We start from the raw sequence: 21,958 nt of genomic DNA on the forward strand, positions 1-21,958 counted from the left end.
CAGAGATGGAGGGGGGGGGGGGGGGGGCAGGGGAGAAGCATCTGCATCGGAAAGAAGAGTAGGAGTGCAAACACCTTTTCTGCATAGAGTAACAGCAATGCACCCACCTGCAAAATAAAGGGAAAAGAGAAAAATCATTCTGAAGCCAGTGCCCACTGGAGAACCAGAAATAATGTGCCAGACGGAAAGGAAGTGTAGGAAAGCAACCACCATTTCCGCATACTGCAGTGATGAGTGCCAATGATGCACCCACCTGTATAAGAAAGGGAAAAGATTAAAAAAAAATGAGAAAGCAATTCTGAACTCACCCAGCGCCTACCAGGGCACCAGAAAGAATGGTGCTCTGGAATGTTGGAGTGTAAATAATTCACAGATAAGACCATATACTGAAAGTTACTTTAAAAATATTATGCAAATAGAGGGAATACACTCATAATTGGTTACTGTCTAATAAATCATCTACAGTACCATCATATCTTTGTGTCCCACCCATTGTCACCACTTAAGTTTTCAGAGTCTTTTTTTCTACTACTTTTATATTTGCAATTAAAATGCTCATAGTTTCTATATTGCAGCATATCCAGATTCTCAAAAGCTTTGCTCCAGTGTATGTACTTATCTTCCTTGATTATGTGGCTCAAAAAGCAACATATTATCCAACTTTCCCAAGCAAAAGCAACCGACATGGGCCGTGTTTCGAAAAGTCATCTTCTTCAGGGATCCATCAACTCTTCTTCTCCCTGCTGCTGATGTCTGCTTCTGAAGTCTACCATTCTTCATCCCCTCCCAGGGCATAATATTTTTAAAGAAACTTCCAGTATATGGTCTTACCTAAGAGATTTTTCCTGGTTACATTGTTTTTTTCCCTTAGTCAGTGGTCTTGTAAGAAGGAGTGTAAATACTCACATAAAGAGAAGAAACGAGAGTCAGTGGCGGGTCAAATGATTGCCAAGAGGAAGGGGAGAAACATCTGCATAGAAACGAAGCATCCAAGTGGAAGAAGCGACTGCACCAGAAGAGCAGGAACATAGCCACCATTTGCGCATACTGCAGCAACAAGTGCCAGTAATGCACCATTGGAGAATAAAGCCTTTCCCACCATGCAGCCCTAAGTACATTGGTGGTCTGGCGTGGCAGATGAAATTGGTAGTCCAGAGTAGGCCAGCTGAGGTTCAGGGACTGCCATTGGAGGTCGAGCATGGCAACAGACTGCCAATGTTTTCCTGTTTTCAAGGGCAGCACGCCCAGGAAACACCTGGCTTTCTGTCAGGTGTCAGCTGTCTCAGGAAAACAGCCGTAATGAGCAAGCCAAAAGGGAGCACAGTCTCCACACACTGTAGTGACAAGGGCTGATGATGAAGGTGCACCCACCTGCAAAAGAGAAAGGGGAAAGCGAAAAAAAAGTGAGAAGAAATGCAAGTCAGAAGCTGTTCAGCTCATGGAGGAACCAGCAGGAATAGCACTGTGGAATCTTTTAATGTAAATATTCACTGGCAGAGAAGAGATGAGCGTTGGTGGGCATTGGGCCAGGTAATGGCAGACACAAGGCATCTGAGTGTGAAAAACATGCGTGTAGAGATAAGGTATCCATGCAGGCAGGGGTGGCTCAAGGCAATCTGCTGCCTGAGGTGAGGAATGAGATGTGCCCCCCCCCCGCCCCCTCTCGTCCCTTCCCCGCTCTCACCCCCCTGCCCCTCACCCCCTCTCACACATACACCGTCACATGCACACACATACATATTCTTAAACACACCCACAACCTCTCTCACAGACACTGACACACTTTCAGGCTCTAAGACACTCTCTCTCCTCACATCCCCCACACACAAGCTCTTACTCCCCCGGATTCTCTCTTACACATATACGTTCTCACTGGCTCCCTCACATACACACACCCAGGCAAGCTCCCGTTCATTCTCATACCACTCCCCGCGCCGCCCCTCCCTCCCCCCAGGCATGCACACATTCATTTTCACACACACACACTCCGAGGTAGGCACCCATTCTCATACAGACAGACCCCAGGAAGGCACCCATTCATTCACCCACCCGTACCCAAGCAGTTACACATACACACCCACACACAGGCTCTCATCCCCCCCCCCCCAACACACAAAGCCCGATCCGCTCAGTGGCAACCCTAGCAGCAGGATTCGCCTTTTTCCTGCTGACATCTTCTGCTGCCGCGAGACTGGCCCCCTGGCAACAGGAGATGATGTCGGAAGAAATGCGACTCATCATCTCCTGCTGCCGCTGGGCCAGTCTCATGGCAGCAGATGACAAGTTGTGTTTCTCCCGAAGTCATCTCCTGTTGCCAAGGGACCAATCTCGCAGCAGCAGGAGATGATGAGTCACATTTCACCCATCATCTCCTGCTGCCCGGAGTTGCCACTGAGTGGATCGGGCAGGGGTTTGGTTTATCCCTGCCCGGGGTTGCCAATGAGTGGATCGAGCAGAGATTTGGTTTATCCCTGCCCGATCCAAATTTTGACTTTGGAGGCACAGTGAGCTGGCGGCTGCGGTAGAGGTATTTTGGAGGGGCACTTTTTGCCGCTCCAAAATTCTGCCGTCTGAGGCCGCCGCCTCACTCTGCCTCATGATAGAAACGCCCCTCGGAGCAGAAGAAGCATGTGCACCAGAAGGAAGAGCAGGAGCACCATCTCCACACTCTGCAGTGAAGAGCGACGACATAGCAGGGTTCAGGGACTGTCATTGGTGGTCCAGTGTGGCAAGGTTTAGGGACTATCATGAAACTGTAAGCTGTCACCCATATACTAACAGTAATATAACTCCAATTAAAAACCCAATAACATGTACTGGAAATGTGAAAATTAAAAAAAAATGTTTAGAAAGATAAATAGAAAATAGTACCAGAAACAAAATATGTGCTACACGGTTAATCTCCTGTTTGATGCCTGCAATGGATCCTTCAAACAGGCTTCAGACACTAGCATTCATTGTCTAATCCTTTACTATTTTCTTGGAAGAATGACTACCAAAATTATCAATATAAACATTCATTTTATTTATCCAAATTGTTTAAAACCATTAAAACGGTTCTTATCACAATAGTTTTTTATTTAAGTGCATTCCACTCATACTTTCTTACAGACCACTTTATATAAACTAACAGGGCTGTTCGCTTTTACTGTTATTTTGCTTCTTATACCATTTTATGTTTATCTTTCTTTTTTTAAATTATTCACATTTTCAGTAAGTGGTTATTGGGTCTCTGATTGGAGTTATATTATAATTGAAAGTTTAGGGACTGTCATTGGTGGTCCAGAGTGGCAGCAGACTACAGGATATTCATTCATGGTCCAGCATGGGACCGGGATGGGTCTAGATGTAATCAATGATGGTGCAGTGTAGGGTTGGATCCAGAAAAGGTCTTGATGGGAATCACAACACAGTGAGAACTTGCCTCAAGAATGCTACTTGTGCCCACGTCCACCACCTCTGCCTTTGCATGGGGGCTGCTGTGCTCTCTTGTTTCTGAGGAAAGGGATGTACTTGTTTCCTGGGGGAACATGAGCCTGGTCAGATGGTTCATTGACTGATTTACATACTGCAAAGAGGAGTCAAGGCCACTTGGGACATAAGCAATGTCATCAGATGAAGCACAAATGTGATCCAACATACCCATTGGCTGCAGCTGTGCTCTCCCTTGCTAATATTTTGGCCTCTTGGCATCCAGCACATTTCCTTTCACATGCACTCCATCTCTGCATGTATAGCCCTCCATCCGATCTCACATTTGACTTTATGAGGTCTTTCTTTTCAATCAGTTCTGCCACCAGCTTGTCCACCATCATCCATGGAGGAGGGTAGTGCTTGTATCCTCAGGCCAATCACCTGGAGACCCACCACTCACACAGGTGCCAAGTGTCACCGGTACATCTGAAATCTCAGGCAATGAGGTTTCTGGCCACATGAGATGGAGCTTGATTGACTGTTCTCTTGTGTGGATGCCGCTGTCTCACTTAACAAATGCAGACTTATAGTTGGTTCTTCTTCTGTTCCCATGGGTGCATCCTGGACCTGGCTCTCTTTGGCCATGACAGGCCCCTCTGTGTCAGACCCCTGTGTGGCAGACACTTCTGTCTCTGTCATCCGCTGACCACCTCACTCCACAGCGTCCAAAGCCTTGCCCCCAGTATGGACACAGTCACAGAGTCATGCGTACCAGGTGTTCTGTTGGCATCAGAGCTGCATCCACATGGTGGGCCCCCTCCCGTCTGGCCCAAGGTCCACTCAATCTGTGCCGGCTTGGCCTTGACAACCAACTTGGTATCCCACCTGCAGTGCTTGAGCTGGTCCATTGTCCTGATGGCCACCAACTGGCTAACGTGCTTCACAATGCTTTCCCAGATCTTCCTCTTCACCTTGGTATATAGCAACAATGGCAAAAAACATATAATGTTTCATCCAATCTGCCCAGCAAGCTTATGGTAGTATCTACTGCACCATGCAAGGCACTCCCATGCTTATCAGTTTCCCAGACCGTAAAAGTCAGGGCCCTCAGTTGCTGTTTGAATCCAATTCCCCCTTGCCGTTGAAGCAGAGAGCAATGTTGGAATTGCATCCAAGTATCAGGCTTATTAGTAAAGGGTAGTAACCACCGCATCAGCAAGTTACCCCCATGCTTATGTGTTTCCCCAGACCATAAACGTCAAGGCCCTTGTTGGTTGCTGTTGGAAACCAATTCCCCTTTTCCCCTTGCCATTGAAGCAGAGAGCCTTAATGGAGTTGCACAAACAGAATGAAGACTTATTGGTTAAGTGTAGTAACCGCCGCACCAGCAAGTTACCCCCATGCATTCTTTTCTTCATTTAAATTAGTATAGCTGTGTTTATAAAAGGATTGGATAAGTTCTTGGAGAAGTCCATTACCTGCTATTAATTAAGGATTGGATACGTTCTTGGAGTATAGCTGTGTTTAAAAAAGGATTGGATAAGTTCTTGGAGGAGAAGTCCATTATCTGCTATTAATTAAGTTGACTTAGAAAGTAGCCACTGCTATTACTAGCAACGGTATCATGGAATAGACTTGGTTTTTGGGTACTTGCCAGGTTCTTATGGCCTGGATTGGCCACTGTTGGAAACAGGATGCTGGGCTTGATGGACCCTTGGTCTGACCCAGTATGGCATGTTCTTATGTTCTTATGGGTGACTGCTTGTGTGTGTGTGTGTGTGTGTGTGTGTGTGTTGGAGAGGGGTGAGAGCCTGTGTGTGTATATGAGGGTGTGGTGTGTGAGAGCGAGGGGCGGGGTGTGTATATGAAAGGGTAGTGGGGGTGAATGAGAAGGTGATGGGGTGGGGTATGTGTGTATATGAAAGGGTAATGAGGGTGGTGTGTATGTGTATATATGAGAGAGTGGTGGGGGGGTGTGTATGTATGTATATATATATGAAAGGTGGGGTGGTGAGAGTATGTGTATATATGAGAGAGAAAGTGTGTGTGTGTGTGTGTGTGAGAGAGAGAGAGAGAGAGAGGATTTTTGTGTGTCTATATGTGTATGTGTGTATCTATGAGAGAGAGTGCCTGCGCACATGTGTGCGTGTATGAGAGTACCTATATATATGTGTATGAGAGAGATTAAAGTTTGTGCACTCTCCTCCAATCTATGACAATCTCAGGAGAACTACAAATCTAAAGTTCCCAGAATGGAGATTGGGAGATTTTTTATTTATCCTTGTTAGTTTTAATTGATGTGATGTATCTGCTGTTTTGAAATATTTTATTATTGTTTGGTAATATGTTAAACATTTTTATATGCATTTTTAATTGGCTGAATTTATCAGCAGATTTCACATTCTTTTTATTGATATGTTTGTTTTAAATTTCTTGATTGTGTTTGCATTGCATACAGAGTTTAGCTTCTTCTGATTTCCAGTTCAGTTTTTGTCTGCACGTTTCAATTTATATTTTATCATCTCTTTATTCTATATTTGGTGAGAATCTATCTGTGTTCTGCATGTGTGACTGAGGCTTTAGGTATTCTGCTAGCATGTAGTTTCTGTGTAGGGATTTGCAACAACCTGTCTTTATTCTGTTTTCCCAATAGAAGGTGTATTGGTGTTTAGGGCCTAATGAAATATTTGCAGTATGGCTTTTTCATTGGTTGAATTATAGCAATTATGATATGGATGGCTTACTATATTGGAATTCTAGTTCAGTTTATTCCTGGTTTTCTGTGGGCCAAGTCCACAACCAGTGCACTTTACCATAGTCCTAATATCATATGGGATCCAGTAAACTACCTTGATTACTATGAGAAAGGTAGTTTATTAAGTCTATTAAACTATTATTATTGAAAGTGTGTTTTTTTGCAGTGTATGTCTATATAATATATATGTTGTTGTAAGTGATATTTTTACTACAGAAGATTGTCCTTTGAATCTATTTTCTATATGCAACCTGACTTTTTAGGTTGGGGAAATTATTAAATTTTAAAAAGGAAAATGCATGTTTTAATTTTGTGGGGAGGGAAGGGGGAATGAAAGGCTGAAAGGTTTGTCTAGGGCATCTAATACCCTTGTATCTGCCCTAAGAGAGAGTGTGTCACACACACAGACTCCCACCATTCACCAACCTCAGGAGGCAGATCATAGAGAAGGGTGGGAGCAGGGCTGGTAGAAGGGGATTGGGCGCCGAGGCACCTTCAGCCTTGCACTGTGCCCCCCCCCATCCCCCCCGTTGTGCTGTCCCAGCCCCGCCCCCGGTTGCAGCCTTGAATCTAGGGGCGAGGACCACATGCTGCTACTCCCTCACTCCCCCACCCTCCCAAACCCTCGCAAATAAAATCACCTGGTGGTCCAGCGGGGGGCCCGGGAGTGATCTGCCGCTCCTGGGCAGTCGGCTTCCAGTAACTAAAATGGTGCTGGTGGCTTTCAGTCCCTACCATGTGACAGGGGCTACCGGTGCCATTGGTTGGCCCCTGTCACATGGTAGGGGCTAAAGACCACTGGCGCCATTTTGGTTAGTGGCAGCTGAGGCCCCGGGAGCGGCAGATCGCTCCTGGCCCCTCTGCTGGACTACCAGGGGGGCGTCGGGAGGGTGGCATGACGGAGGGGGGTGCAGAATTTTGAAGGGGCAATTTTTGCCCTTTCAAAATGTTGCCGCCTGAAGCGGCGGTGGCACCCCCTATCTGTTGGCGCCCTAGGCACAGGCCTAGCTCACCTAGTGCGTCCACTGGCCCTGGGTGGGAGACAGGCAATAGGGAATGGAAGAGTCCTATTTCTATACCTAGGGGGTTGGGGTGGCCAAAGGTCACCCTGTCCTATTAAACATTTTTCTGATGCCCCCTAGTGTGGACACCGAAGACTGAGAACAAAAAAATAACAGGCCCAAAAACTGAGTGGTTAGAGCAATGGGCTGCAAATAAGGGAAGCCAGAGTTCAAATCCTATTGCCATTCCTTGTGACTTTTGGCAAGTCACGTCACCCTCCATTGCCTTCCCCCTGACCTGGCCCTCGGTGATTTCACCTGCACCGGGCCATGGGGAAGGGGGGGGGGGGGGCAGTTCATCCTTCGCCTCAGGCAGCAGATTGCTTTGAGCCACCCCGAGTAGTAAGCTCAATTTATAGAAACATATGTCAAAACAAATTATATATTTTCATGTATTTTAATTTATAACAAATGTTTCATGAAAAGAACGCATTCTTATTAAGTACTTATCATAAAAAAAATACAAAAAAGTGATAAAGAAAAAAATGTTCAGTGAAAAATTCTCAAACATTGGTAACTGTCAATAGCAAATGCAGGCTTCATCTAGTAAAAGAATAAATTGCTCTGAGTTCAACATTTTTTTGATTTTGCTGAACTTGAGCAATTATTACCCTCTCTGTCTTATAGCTGAACAATGCTAAGATGATAAATGCAGAGATTCTAGCAAACAGTTAAACTGTGTAATCAACAGCATTCCTTAAATGTCTGAACAACATTCCCAATCCACTGATATCCAAATAATTGTCCCGGTCTTCAAACAATTATCCCTTGGCAGGGAGACCGAAATTGTTCTAAGATCAAAACATTCTTGATTTTACGTAACTGGAGCAATTATTACTCTCTCTGCCTCATTGTTGGGCATTGCTGAGATGATAAATACAGTGATTCCAGCAAACAGTTAAACTGTGTGGTCGACGGCATGTGAACGATAGTTCATTTCCACAGATATTCAAACAATTGTCCCTGTGTTCAAACAATTATCCCAATGAGAATCATGTTTCGTTAAACAAACAGCTACATCAGGGGAACGTCAGAAATTGTTCCACATTTACTAAAAAATAAATAAAAGTAAAACATAAAAATAGCCGCTATACAGGAAACACAAGAAATAAAACAACATGTATATCTGCAACAATGCAGAATTTATCACATGCATCTGGATTTTTTATATAAAGTAACTAAATAAAACTATGGCTAACAATCAAAGTCTAATTGCCTAGCTGTGATCAAAGAATTATCCTGTTGCAAAGTTTAAGCAATATTCTTCATTATTACCTTTCTATAATAAAATTTACTGTATTTGTCAAGGACTGCAATCCTTTATCTCTAGCCAGTAATCCCTTCACACTAAAGAATCTCATATTTCCCTTCTCTGTTTCCATTATCATCAGGCATGGCAAATAACATTTTGATTTTTGTTTGACAAGCAGCAAATATATTTTCTTATTTTATCCCCAAATTTGAAAACTCATCTTTTGTTCTCCAGAGTAACACACGTTTTATCAAGTGATGTTACTCCAATTATTTTGAAAAAGCACATATCAAATGTTGGCCCTTTATCTATGGTTCACGTCAATAAAATGCATTTTTTTTCTGGTAGGACTGCCTGAGTAATATTCACTTTGATTGATGGGAAAACCTCCAAAAGTATCAATCTACTTAAGAAAGGTACTATAATTTTACACTTTTTTATATTACAACATTTTGAAATGGCTAGACAAAACTGCTGTATTTTAGGGCATCACTAGAGATAATGCAGCATAGTACCTCTTCTTTTTCTCCTATATATATGTTTCTAACTTGCATGGGAGTCACTGTCCTAGTCACCCTTTGCAAAGCCACTTGGCCAAGCACAGATCTCTTCATTAAGTCATAGACATTTGTATCCTAGTGAACACTATTTATTTATTTAGTATTTCTCTTGGGCTCTTCTGCTTCACTTGCGTTTACAGTACCTTTCTACCACCATAATTTTTGTCTCTTCTTTCCATATGCCAAAACAACATTTTTCTTTTCATCAACACCTCTGCGATTTCAGCCATGTTTAGCCTGTTAACTTCTGCATTTCTGATCTTACCCCTCTATGTTACTCCCAAGTACCCAGTGTAGCATCCTCATCTGTCACACCCATTGATTTTCTTCTGCATGCACCAGCATTCTGTCTATATACTAATACTAGTCTTATTATTGTCTTCTACTAATTCCTTTAACCAGACTTAGATTACCTTATCACAGGTAATGCCACACAGTTCTCTTCACTTTTGCATTCCAGTCTTGGTCCTCACTCTGATCTCTCCAGCAAGGTATCTGCCTGCATTAATTGTTGCTTCTAGCTATATATACCCCTCAGCTCTGCAGTTTCTTCTTTCCAGTTCTCTTGTTTTCAATCCTATAACTTCTATCATTGATATTGTGCTATACACTTTGTCTTCATTCTACTGATATTTAATCCTTCTTCCATGTTTCGTACTGATCTGTACAGGTCTTTTTCTACTTCTTTCCTGCTCTCAGAAAATAAAACAATGTTTTTGGTAAATAGCATGCCCTCCTTCTGAATATTCTTTGTCAGTGTATTCAGTACAAATATGAAGAAGAGTCTCGGGGATGATCCTTCCCTTACTCCCAACTTAGACTGGAAAGTTTGCTATTGTTCAGCAGGCACTACACTCTGATCTGGCTATCCTGTTACATGTCCTTAATCAAAGTAATAAAGCACAATACCCACACGCTACTTCCACTTGACACGATAGTGGCTGTTAGCAAATGCCATTATTAAGGGACCATCGGACATATGGTTCCTTAATAATGGCCCACGTATGCAAAAACAGGGGTTATGCTTGGGGCCGGGCCTTGCGCATGCCGCACGCATTTTAAAAGTGGTCCAGCTGCACGTGTAACCCCTGTTACGCGCACAAGAGCCGGGCCTCGGCAGAGGGGTGGTCTGGGAGGGGAAGGGAGGGGCGGGACTAGAGGCGCCCAGTACAGCGGCCATTTGCTGCTGTGCCAGCGCGCGCAACTTGCTACAGCTCCTTTACAGGAGCAAAAGGTAAAAAAAAAAAATAATAGGGGTATCTAGGGTAGGGATAGGGGCGGGTAGGATAGGGGAAAGGGAAGTGAGGTTAGGGTAGGGGGTAGGGATGTTCCCTCCCAGTCTGCTCCTTAATTGGAACAGACTGGGAGGGAACTGGGGAAACCGGTGTGCACATGTTATAAAATTGCGCGTCCATGTGCGCGCAATCTTTTTTAAAATCTACCCCATCTCATGTAGTCCATTTGTGTTTCTTATTTTTATAAGTAAGCAAAATTGGGGTAAAATATTATTTCTCTAATGAATCAAGGTTCCTCTCAAAATGCAGCCATCTTTTGATATCTGTTTTGAAGTCTTGCTTATGTCTTTTTGGAGGGAATGTGAAATAATTCCTCAATGCTCTCAACAACCATATGCTTGTCTACGAAATCAATGTGCCAACACAACGAAGGACAAAGAATATAAAAAGTTTTATAGATGAACATTAATGAAGAGGAGATAATGCATACTTAATTTATTATAGATAGGGTGTCAGCAAGCTAGGAAAATATGTGCAACACCTCTCTAAAACAGGGGTACCCCAGACCTCTCGATCATTCATCCATAATTTAAATTATTTTTTTAAAGAACTTTTTCTTGTATGTAAAAACTTTCTCAAGGAATGTGAAAATGTACAGTACTGTCAACCAAACTAGGGCCTAGATTCATCATTCTGCTATAAATATAGCGGAATGATCACTCGTGGGAAAAAAAGGGGCATGGGTGATAGTGGGCACGTTTGTGGCCACGCTACACACAATTGCTCCTGTAGTGCCAGTAGAAAAGCTACAGGTATTTCTAGCACTATTTCCGGCAATAATTTGCAAAACAGTATTGCCAGCAGCGCTACCAGCACCTCGTTATTCCAAACCCCACCCAAACGCCTCCTTTTTTTATTTAAATTTGAAATTTAAATAACCAATTCACAATGCGATAAAGCCCTATTGCAATTTGATGAATGACCTGGTGAGTTGTTTAGACCCATGTGAGAAAACAAACAAAATGCCCCGATGTCAGCTGACATTTTGAAGAGCCTACATCATGGGGAACTTATCTTTAAAGTGCAGTCGCTGCAAGCCAGATCTCATGATCCCTGCGGACCCTTTTCTTTTACCTGCAGAGATTGTGAGAATAAAAGCTAACAAAGTCCTATGGAAGACACACGTGCTAGCTTTCCTTGAGCAACCTCTCTAAATTAGTAGCATACCTATGCACAATTTGTGTATTTTAAAACTGATGCGCACAATTGTGCACATGATTTAAAATTCCAGTGTATTTTCGCTCAGGCACAGATATGTGCATGCATGGATGCACGCACGCTCGTTTTAAAATTTGCCTATTTATAAATTAAAGTCTTTTCCTCCATTAAACAGTGAATATCTCTTAAATTGTGCAGCTATAAAATTCATAAGGGGTAGTTTTTGTTGGATCAAAAAAGCTCACTGCCACTGCAACATGCTGAAGTGACAGTGAGCTTTTGTTTTTTTAACTGATTGTGATCCCTAAAGCAGAATGCTATTGAAACACAGCATTTCTGGTTTGTTTCACTGTTACAGAGGGAGAAATACAGAGTGTCAGATTGTCTCTTTAAAAAGAATCTCTCTCTCACACCCAAAATATCCGGGCATGCACCTCAGCAGGACCAGTAGTAAAGTTACACAGGTAACATGGCACGTGTTACCATGGTCAGCCTTGCAAAATTCTGGGTTACATCCCTAAGTCTTGGGAACACCCATACACTGCCCCTTTTCTGCTTGACACGCATACTTCCTGGCTTCTTAAAATTTGCATGTATGGGGCAGTTTTTTCGTGAGCAATGATTTTAGAATATACCAGTAATTGTTACAGCACAAAAATAGTATGGTGACTTCATTACAGGAAAGAGCATTGCCAGAAAACAGAATGTATTGGGGGGAACACTGTTTAAATGCAAATATTATGGATAACTAGCACAAGTGGAAGGAACATTATAGCAAGCCACAGAAATTTCAATGGATTTTTACTTAAAACTGCTCAAGCTCAGTATTTCACTCTGGGAGTTTAGTGCACTCTAGTGTTTAGGGAAACTATATAATATCTGGCAACCTGTATTTGTTCCTGCACATCTTTTAATTTTAAATTCGTTTTTTGATTCACCTCAAATCTACTAGCAGCACCGCATATAAGTAGGAAGCAATTTTGTCATTTAAAATAGGCACAAATGAACAGCACAATATGCATTTTCTGTAAACATATAGTACACTCATCATCCTGTCACGGGGACAAAGGAAATGAATTCCATTATGAAACTCACTACAAATAACTGGCAGTTACAATTTCCTCCACAGAAATTAACTTGACATGACTATATTTCAGGCTCTTTTAATCAGTACAGGGACACAAGCCATGTCTCCTTGAGTTGGAGAGAGCTCATTCAGCCACATCTTGGTCTCTGAGGGTGTTTGAATGAGCCAGCTTAAGAGCATTCCCTCTGTCTTGGCTGGCACTGAAAGCGCCTCGTGCGTCAGCATGAGCATGCAAGAGAGTAGCAAGGCAATTAGACGGCCGATGCTCCTGTGCTCAGTAGGGGTACCTCAGAACAGAGGAGCTGCTGAAGTAGGCTGCACAATTTTATGCCACTTTCACTTTGGCACCCGTCAGTTATTAAAATCTTTCTAAGGATTAGTCTCGATGATGATATCGTCTGCCTTTGTTAAGGATACTGGAGACGAAACAAATACAGTCATAAATCCATGCAGGATTTTCTATAAAAGATGTTTGAAGCTTTTGGACACCACTCCTATGTCCAAAGTGTCCTTTTGTGTCTAAGACAATGCCACACCCTGAGAAGCACCATCAAAAACATAATTGTGTAGTATGTCTTTTGATATTTATTTTCCATTTAAAAGTAGATAAGGAGGGTAATTTTCAACAGTATACATTAGCCAGATCATCTAAAGTTCAGCAGTATTTTATAATTGTGTGCTGGGAGCCATGCCGTTTTTAAAATATCTCATTTTTCTGCCCTGAAATATGCATGTATATATTTGTAAAGCAGAAAAACACTTGTTCTGTTATTCCAGTAAAAATTGCACACAAATTTACTACATGCAAAAACTGTAATGTACACATAATAATAATAAAAAAGCAAACAAACCATGAGTTATACATGACTGCGTGTGTTTTATAAAGAATGTGTGTACTCTGCTTATGAAAATACTTGTGTGAGTATTTGCAGTCAACAGTTTTCCCAGACTCTCCAGCACTTCACTCTGATCCACCACCACTTAACCAGACCTCCCATCAAAAAACTGCAGACAAAAGACAAGGGTGTAGCCAGAACTGAGTTTTTGGGTGAGCACAAGGTTAACGTGGGCGGGCTGTAGGCATCAGGTCTGAGACCTACTAGTTGAATTCTTATTGATAAATAAGGCCATATACTGCACCCTAGAAAGGCTTTATAAGTAGTTTGCAACTGCCATTATGCATCATGCATGAAACTTTAAAACATTTTACCTCAATTATTTCAAGCACTTACCAGCAATAAAAATTCCTTATTAATTTGTATTAATTTATTTTACATTTATTGCAGTTTATAAATGCACAGGTATATCATGTATAAAGCAAAGAAAACAAGCAAACACATCAAATCAATCACATAATAAAACAAAAATCAATGTTTTCTTTCATGAATCCTCTTTGCAGAAAGCCAGAAATCATCATAATTACAATAAAATAGCATTAATCATCATCAGAACATTGTAAAGCAGAGCTAGGGCAATTCCCATTACATCCAACATGAAAAACAAAATATACATAACCTGGTGTGGCCTAAAGCAAAAAAATATCCCTCTACAAACATTTTCAGGTAGATTTTAAAAGGGCTGTTTGTGTGCCCTTAAAGATACACACAAGTGTGACAGAGAGAGAGAGAGAGAAACTCTTTATGAGGTGCTGCCTAACACTCAATATATGCACCATTATAAAGGGGGCACTTTCATTCGGGGTGAATTTTAAGGAGGTGGGATGGGGTTTGGGGGAAGCTGTTACACCAGTGCATGTATTTTATGCTTGTAACTTTGCTATGGCTGCTTGGGAGGGGTGGGAGAGAGACCGAGAATGCCTCCTTATAGAGCTTAGCCTGACAATATATGCAACATTGTAAGGGGGGGGGGGGGGGCACTTTGATTCAGGGTGAATTTTCAGGAGGTGGGTTGGAGTTTGGTGGTGGGGGTGTTACAGAAACATTCAGAGATAAACATTGTAAAACTGATATCATTAAAGAATTTTAGACCTTTTAAGTGATGAAAATTCTAACAAGAGGAGTTGATTTGTATACTGCAGTCTCTGCTATCCGCATTGTACAAATCAATAGGGATGTAAATCTTTTAGGACGATTAAAATTATCGTCCGATAATTTTAATATCGTCTTAAACCGTTATGGAACACAATACAATAGAGATTCTAACGATTTATCGTTATAAATCGTTAGAATCGTGAGCCGGCACACTAAAACCCCCTAAAATCCACCCCCGACCCTTTAAATTAAATCCCCCACCCTCCCGAACCCCCCCCAAATGACTTAAATAACCTGCGGGTCCAGCGGCGGTCCGGAACGGCAGCGGTCCGGAACGGGCTCCTGCTCCTGAATCTTGTTGTCTTCAGCTGGCGCCATTTTCCAAAATGGCGCCGAAAAATGGCGGCGGCCATAGACGAACACGATTGGATGGCAGGAGGTCCTTCCGGACCCCGCTGGACTTTTGGCAAGTCTCGTGGGGGTCAGGAGGCCCCCCCACAAGCTGGCCAAAAGTTCCTGGAGGTCCAGCGGGGGTCAGGGAGCGATTTCCCGCCGCGAATCGTTTTCGTATGGAAAATGGCGCCGGCAGGAGATCGACTGCAGGAGGTTGTTCAGCGAGGCGCCGGAACCCTCGCTGAACGACCTCCTGCAGTCGATCTCCTGCCGGCGCCATTTTCCGTACGGAAAACGATTCGCGGCAGGAGATCGCTCCCGGGACCCCTGCTGGACCCCAGGGACTTTTGGCCAGCTTGGGGGGGCCTCCTGACCCCCACAAGACTTGCCAAAAGTCCAGCGGGGGTCCGGAACGACCTCCTGCAGTCGAATCGTGTTGGTCTATGGCTGCCGCCATTTTGCGGCCGCCATTTTGCAAAATGGCGCCGGCTGAAGACACACAATTCAATTGCAGGAGCCCGTTCCGGACCGCCGCTGGACCCCAGGTAATTTAAGGCATTGGGGGGGGGGGGGGGTTGGGGGGGGGGGGGGATTTAATTTAAAGGGTGGGGGGGGGGTTTTAGGGGGTTTTAGTGTGCCGGTTTTCCTGCCATTGGTTTAGGGCAAGTAAGTACTTCCCTCCCAAAGTTGATAAAGTATTAAGGCATTTGGGGTGGGGGATTTAATTTAAAGGGTCGGGGGTGGGTTTTAGGGGGTTTTAGTGTGCCGGCTCACGATTTTAACGATTTTCACGATATTTTAAACACCCAAACGGCAACAATACGATTCCCTCCCCCTCCCAGCCGAAATCGATCGTTAAGACGATCGAGGACACGATTCACATCTCTACTAATAAGGGAAGGGAAAATCAGAGAAAATTATATGTGACTTAGCAACAATTGTTTCACAGGTTTGGTATAGTATGGTATTTATATTTGTATTATATATAGTATGGTATTTATATTTATTTTATTACTTACATGTCCTCCAGAGCAAAAATAAAGTTATGCAGCAGGAGACCCGGCACGCACCTGTGCATATTTATGCCCTAATTTATGACTATGCCCCACCCAGACCATGCCCACGCCCTGCCCCTTTTTTTGAACTTTTCATATGTGTGTGCCGTGAAAGATATGCGCATATCCGGGCGGCTTTTAAATTCTATTTGGCACGCGTTAGCTCAACATATTCAAGTATCTCCCAGTTTTGGTGCTATCAGGCTTTTAAAATTCATCTTTAAGTGCATACATTTGGAGAAGAAATACACGGTATTTTATAAACTGTGCTGCTCCCGTGGCACAGTTTATAAAATACTAGCATAAATCTCTACCACATAGTTTAAAAAATACTAGCATTTATTTCAGCAGTCCACTTACGTGAGTAAATGCTGTACCTTGGCTATCTTTGAAGGTTAGGCTTCCTGCTTTTAGTTATTTAAAATTAATTTTTTGCCTCTCTTGCCACAAGAACAGTTCAAAGCAGATTGCAAAGTTACAAAACTCAATAAAACCACAAATAAAAGCAAATGACTGAAGGCATATACCAAAATACAAAACTACAGTATAACAAATCCCACTCAAGCATTCTAAAATGTGAACAACCTGTCATATCACTTACACCCCCTTCTAACAGGGATGGTAACTTTCAGACCGGCGGGCGGGCCCACATTTGCGCATGTGCATCGGCTCACACTCAGGGACATGGTTATTTTATAACTTGCATAACTTGTATATGCGCTAGGGATGTGCAGAGGGACCGCAATCGTTACATTCGGAATTTGTATTCGTGGGGGGGGGGGCAGATACGTTGCATTTGGCAAGGGGGGGGCCGATCCGTTCATGCATTCCATTCTTATTCAGTTTCCAGTTAAAATTTAATTAACTACAACCCCCCACCCTCCTGACCTGTCAAAACAAGACTTGTCAAAACTCCCTGGTGGTCCAGCGGGGGTCCGGGAGCCATCTACTGCACTCACACCATCAGCTGCCTGTATTCAAAATGGCACAGATAGCCTTTGACCTTACTATGTCACAGGGGCTACCGGTGCCATTGCTCGGTCCCTGTGACATAGTAAGAGCAAAGGCTATCGGCGCCATTTTGAATACTGGCAGCCGACAGCCGACTGACCCCCACAAGACTTGCCAAAAGACCCTGGTGGTACGCGGGGGCCCAGGAGTGATCTCCTGCACTTGGAACCATCAGCTGCCAGTATTCAAAATGGCATCGATAGCCTTTGCCCTTACTATGTCACAGGGGCTATTGGCGCCATTTTGAATACCAGCAGCAGACGGCGTGAGTGCAGTAGATGGCTCCCAGACCCCCACTGGACAACCAGGGAGTTTTGGCAAGTCTTGGGGGGGGGGGGGGTCAGGAGGGTGGGAGTTTTGTTTAAATTCGCTCCTTTAGATGGCTGAATAATTCGGTGAAGATTCCTTGTATTCGTGGGAATCTTGATACGTTTCGCTTTCCCACGAATATGGCCCTATACATTGCGGATTGCCAATACGTTGCAAACGAATGCACACCCCTAATATGCACAAATGTTATAAAATAGCCTGGCCGCACGCACATGTTCTTCTAATTTTAAGTGGGCATGTGCATGGGCATGCAAATCTCGCTTCTATTGCTTAAGTCAGGGGATTTTAAAAAGAGCATGCACCCATCAATTCATCTACCAGTTCGCCCAGTTAAGAGCTAGGTCCTCCAACCCCCTCCCCCCTGATTTGATAGCCTGCACTCCCCCCCTCCCCTCCCTACAGACCCCCTCAGGCCCTTCAGAAATGGCTTGATCCTTTCATTTTATAAGAACATAAGAACATGCCATACTGGGTCAGACCAAGGGTCCATTAAGCCCAGCATCCTGTTTCCACCAGTGGCCAATCCAGGCCATAAGAACCTGGCAAGTACCTTTATCCACATGTTTATTAACTCCTTCAAAAAAGTGAAGCAGATTTAAAGTTACATGGCAGGGGGGCCTCAGCATGCAGCGGGGCACATAAGTATTTACACGCACATCCGTTGGCCAGCCCCTGAAATGCCCACACCCAGCCCAGACAATGCCCTGCCTCCCCCCCCCCCTTGGGAAATTCTGAGATGTGTGCATTGTGAAATTTATGCACGAATGTGGGTGCTTTTTAAAATATCAGCAAGCCCGACTTCTGTGCGCATCCCCCAATTTCAACGCATTCTGGGCTTTCAAAATTCTCCTTAAAATGAATTAACAACCTTGCAAGAATACACAAACATCCGTGTTAAACAAAAGCACATTAAGAGACATAAGATACTTAGAACTTTCTAAAAATACAAAGCCTGCATTGCCAATACCACAGGAAACCTATTTAAATGATATAGAGCATGAGAAGTTCAAAAGTTGATGAGGTGGAGAGGCTTTATGGGCTTTAGCTGGCTCAAAAGATTTTACCCCTAGATTCATCAAAATGCTATAAATATAGAGGAAATAGTGTCTGTGATAAAAAAAAAATGGGCGTGGGCACATTATTGCAGGTTGCAATGCTCAACTGCAGCTGTTATCAGAGAGAGAGAGAGAGAGAGAGAGACTCTGTATAGAATCAATGTGACATGCTTTGTAGTAATCAACTCCTCTTGGTACCTTTCATTGATTTAAATGATAAAAATTCATCAGTCATATCAAATTTGCAGTTAATTCCTCTGAATGTGTATATAGAACCAGCCCCCCCAAACCCACCCCAAGTTGATTGTGTCCCTTCTTACAGTGCTATCTATATATATATAGTCACAGTGACTCTATACAGAGTCTCTCTCTCAAATTTGCATACTAATGTGCATTGTGATATTTATCACATGCATTAGGGCCGTAATGCATTTAGGACCACTTTTCATTACATTCCTTCTGAAAAAAATGGGAGATATATATCCCATTATTTTGGGAGGGAATTTGAAAGTAGTTCACATCCCCCTTTTAGATAGATCACATTATTCACCAAGGGATAAGATTCTAAGACACAAGGGGGTCCCACTATTATGTGATTAGCTAGATCTCCTGGATTCCTGGAGGGTTCTCTATCCAAATGAGTGATAATCAGTCACCTTGTAATATCCAAACAGATTTTCTGTAAAGTAGCACATGCTCTTATAAGGCCACTTTAGATCTTAGATCATGTGCCCATTTGGTTTGACCTTAAATGGAATGAATCCTGGTGTAGGAATAGACACTAAAGATTCCCCACATACATTTTTGGGGATGCCAGGTTTTAAGATTTTATAGTCCATAAATGGAGCAAATTCCTGGAAAATAATAAGGCACATATGCATAATCACATGCAATGTTTAATGATGATGCCTTGCTGTTTGATTTTGATTTTATTTGTATACCTTTGTTGAATACGTGGTATTATTTTGTTGTGTTTTTAAGTTCTCTCTTATTGTAATCTGCCTAGAACAGGCCCTGGCAGTGGGCTTAAAAAATTATTGTAAATAAATAAATAAAATACTTTGTGAAATTGTGAAAGTGGTCATGAGAGGCAAATTTATTGCAAAAATGATTAAATGGAGAAAGGATGTAGATAAAAGACTGCTTATATTAGAGAAACAAGTCCTGTGAGAGAGACTGATTTTTGCCCAACTCTTGTACAGCAGTAACTTGAGCTAATTATATTTATTTGCAATTTGCTCTTAATTCTCTAATCCACTAAAGAGTGAAGAAATCTTTAACCCTAACCACATACAGGGCCGGCGGAAGCACTAGGCGAACTAGGCGGTCGCCTAGGGCGCCAGCTTCCCGGGGGCGGCACTGCCCCGGTAAAATTAAGAGAGCCGTAGCCTGCCCCGGTAAAAATAAAAGAGCTGCATTAAGCCGCCGCCCCCCCCGATAAAAATAAAAGAGCCGCTGCCGGCAGCCCGCCCCTGCACCGCGGTGCAAAAAAAAAAAAAAAGCTGTTGCATCCGCGGCTGCCCTTTTCTTCTTCCCGCCCCCCCCCGACCCGGAACAGGAAGTGATGGGCGGGAAGCAGTGGCGTAGCCACGGGTGGGCCTGGGTGGGCAGGTGCCCACCCAACTTAGACCCAGGCCCACCCAACTGGCACCGGAACTGCAAGGCTGTCGCGGGATCCCATCCCCGCGACAGCGAACAAGAGAACCCACGCCTCGCGCGCCATCACGGCACACATGGGGAAGCGCTGCTGAGGCCGTATGGCCAACCGGTCTTCCTGTTCGGGGGGGGGGGGGGGGCGGAAGCGCCGTGCGCAGCTTCCGCTTCCTCCCCCCAATGCAGGAAGATCAGCTGCCTCTCCTGCTGCCACCCGTTCTCCTGCTATCTTCGGACCAAACGACCCGCCGAACTTCCTGTTTGGGGGAGCGGAAGCGCCGCGCACAGCTTCCGCTTTCTCCCCCAAAGCAGGAAGATCAGCTGCCTCTCCTGCTGCCACCGGCCTCCTGCTATCTTCGGGCGTCGGGCCGTACTGCCCGCCGATCTTCCTGCTTGGGGGGGGAGGGAGGAAGCGGACATTGTGCGCTGCGCTTCCGCTCCCCCCCCCCCCCCGACAGGAAGTTCGGACGCCCGAAGATAGCAGGAGTCCGGTGGCAGCAGGAGAGGCAGCTGATCTTTCTGCTGTGGGGGAGAAAGCGGAAGCTGTGCACGTGCTTGAATGTGTATGTGTGGATGAGAATGGGAGTGTGTGTGGGTGAAAACTGGAGCCTGGGTGTGTATGTGGGTGAGAATGGAAGCTTGAATATGTGGGTGAATGGGAGCTCGAATGTGTGTATGTGTGGTTGAGAATGGGAGCCTGGGTTTGTGGGTGGGTGAGAATGGAAGCTTGAATATGTGGATAAGAATGGGTGCTTGAATGTGTGTATGTGTGGGTGAGAATAGTACCTTAAATGTGTATATGTATGGATGAGAATGGGAGCTTGAATATGTGTGGGTGAGACTGGGAGCATGGGTTTGTGGGTGAGAATGGGAGTCTGGGTTTATGTGTGTGGGTGAGAATGGGTGCCTGGATGTGCGTCTGTGTGTGCATAAGAATATAAGCCTGGGGAGGGGTGAGAAAGTGAGAACTTGAATGTGAGCTTGTGGGGGGGGGGGGGGAGAGCATATGAGAGTGAGAGCTTGAGTGTGTGAGAGGGAGTCTGTGAGAGAAAGTGTGTATGTGTGTGTGTGTGTGTGTGTGTGTGTGTGTGTGTGTGTGTGTGTGTGTGGAAGGGAAGAAGACAGTAATAGAAGAAAGACACTGAAAAGGAATTAGGAAATGAGCTATAAGGGAAAAAATGGGAAAAAGAGACCAGGACCAACTGATTAGAAAAATACAAAGATCAGACAACAAAGGTAAAAATATATATCTATATTTTGAGATGTTAGCAATTTAAATATAAGCAACACAACCGCTCTCTCAAAATTTATGGACAGGTAGGAGCCGGGTATAAAATCGTAATAATAAGAAGGCTAAAGTACCACAAATCACCGTGAATTATGTTTGTATCATTAAGTAAACCTCATACTTAGGCGTAGATGTGAATGCTGTGCTGCATAATTTGGCATTATTTATCAGTAAAAAAACAACTAGTAGACCTGCATGCCTACAGCCCACCCATGTTAACCTTGTGCCCACCCAAAAAATCAATTCTGGCTATGCCACTGGTGGGAAGGAGAAAGAGCCGTGCCGCATGAAAAAAATAGCGGAGACAGCAGCATCGGCCCCTGAGCAATTGAAGCAGCCGGTAATCGGGAAAGGAGTCAGCAGCACGAGCCTCCTGCGGCCGATGGGATTCTTCCTTCTTGGCCTGTGGGGGCTGGAGGAGGCTGCGGCAGCTACCATTTGTTCTCGGGGGGGGGGGGGGGAAATGAGTGAGAGAAAGAGAGAGAAGCAGCCAGCTAGCCTGTGTGTGATTGAGAGCCTGTGTGTAAGTGAGAGAATGTATTTGATCGAGAGCATGTGTGTGTGATTGAGAGAAACTGGTCAGAGAGCTGATGTATGTGT

The sequence above is a fragment of the Rhinatrema bivittatum genome, chromosome 1, assembly GCF_901001135.1.
Source record: "Rhinatrema bivittatum chromosome 1, aRhiBiv1.1, whole genome shotgun sequence".
Classification (NCBI taxonomy): domain Eukaryota; kingdom Metazoa; phylum Chordata; class Amphibia; order Gymnophiona; family Rhinatrematidae; genus Rhinatrema; species Rhinatrema bivittatum.